Source organism: Lepisma saccharinum, chromosome 13, assembly GCF_977018435.1.
Source record: "Lepisma saccharinum chromosome 13, izLepSacc3.1, whole genome shotgun sequence".
NCBI classification, from domain to species: Eukaryota; Metazoa; Arthropoda; class Insecta; order Zygentoma; family Lepismatidae; genus Lepisma; species Lepisma saccharinum.
This window is the reverse complement of record NC_139241.1, coordinates 15,981,964-15,983,258: the sequence shown is the minus strand read 5'-3', so window position 1 is coordinate 15,983,258 and position 1,295 is coordinate 15,981,964. Positions and strand designations below refer to the sequence as shown.

At 35.8% G+C, this 1,295-nt stretch overlaps 1 non-coding gene across 1 annotated transcript; it reads left to right on the top strand.

Annotated features, from left to right (window-relative positions):
* The first annotated feature begins 647 nt into the window (after positions 1-647).
* On the top strand, positions 648-765 carry LOC145997593 (U5 spliceosomal RNA). Its single transcript, XR_014442994.1, has one exon. It is a non-coding gene; the product is annotated as a U5 spliceosomal RNA (small nuclear RNA).
* The last annotated feature ends 530 nt before the right edge of the window (positions 766-1,295 follow it).

Sequence of the window (1,295 nt, the reverse complement as noted above, 5' to 3'; positions counted from 1 at the left end):
GATAGGAAATTTTGGAACACAAAATTCCTTTTACTTATTTCTTTCTCTCTAATTTACAATTGTCGAAATGTAACTTGCTTTGATGCCGAGAATTATTACGTTAAGAAAATTCCACCGAACTATTTTGTTTTATATTCATGGCTATTGCACAATCTATAGTAAATTTCGAGATTCCATCACTACATATATACGTGCAAGAATCGCATGACATGAGAGTGACCCGTCACAACCGAAATAACTGCGGTAATTTTCTTTCTTGCTTCGGTTTGGTTTCTTTACGAAACATTATTAAGCATGCCTGTGGGAGAAACCCGAAAGTGTAATCGTGTTACATATGAGAACAGGTAAACTGAAAATTCTACGTGAAATGGAATTTGTTGCCAAGTAACTACTAGTTGAAATGGTGTCCGAGAGATGGTAGAATTTGCTGTCGGTTTATCATTTCTGTACGTTGGTCCTTGCACATGACGCAAATTAGAAATCGGCACGGATTTATATCCTTATTCTCTCGTTTTTAGAAACGAAAATCACACAAAAAGAGTTTTTTTTTCAACAAGTAAAACATATATTTCCTACGGAACCTACACGTTCCCATGAGCAGTGAATAGAACTGCAACATAGGCTAGGAAAAATTGGTGGCCTGGAAACAACTCTGGTTTCCCTTCATACGCAAAAATCTTTCGCCTTTTACTAAAGATTTCCGTGGAGGGGAACAACAAACGAGTCTAATATTATTTTTTATAAAGGCTTGGTACAAACTGAGCCCGATTAGCAAACACAACGAAAACTGTAGGTGGAAATGTGTGCTCTTGCTCAGCTTGATAATCTCTCACCTTCTGAAATTTGCAGGCAGGAGGATCTGTATGGGCGCTTGCTGCTAAATTTCCAAATGTTCTTGTCATTTCACAACGAAGCCGAACATGGAAATGACTTCACAGGGAGGATTGTATGGAAACAGAGTTAGCATGATCAAAACAAAGTGTTTTAAACAATATGAATTCTCCGTTTAAAACATATTTCTTTGTTTATTTCAAATGTTTAAACAAAGCGTTTGAAACATGTTTCTTTTCAGATTTGTTTAAAACACATTTTGATACTTGACGTTTGATAGTTTGTGATTATTTGTGTGTTTTGTAACTACGCGTTTTCTTTAAATGAGTATCATTCTCTTCATTGTGCATTAGAATCTGCTCAGTGGTTCAAAATGTACATCAAATAACACACATACGGTGATGAATACCGTGGGCCACGTTTAAAATTCATGGCTATGATTTATGCAGATGTTTAAGATTTAG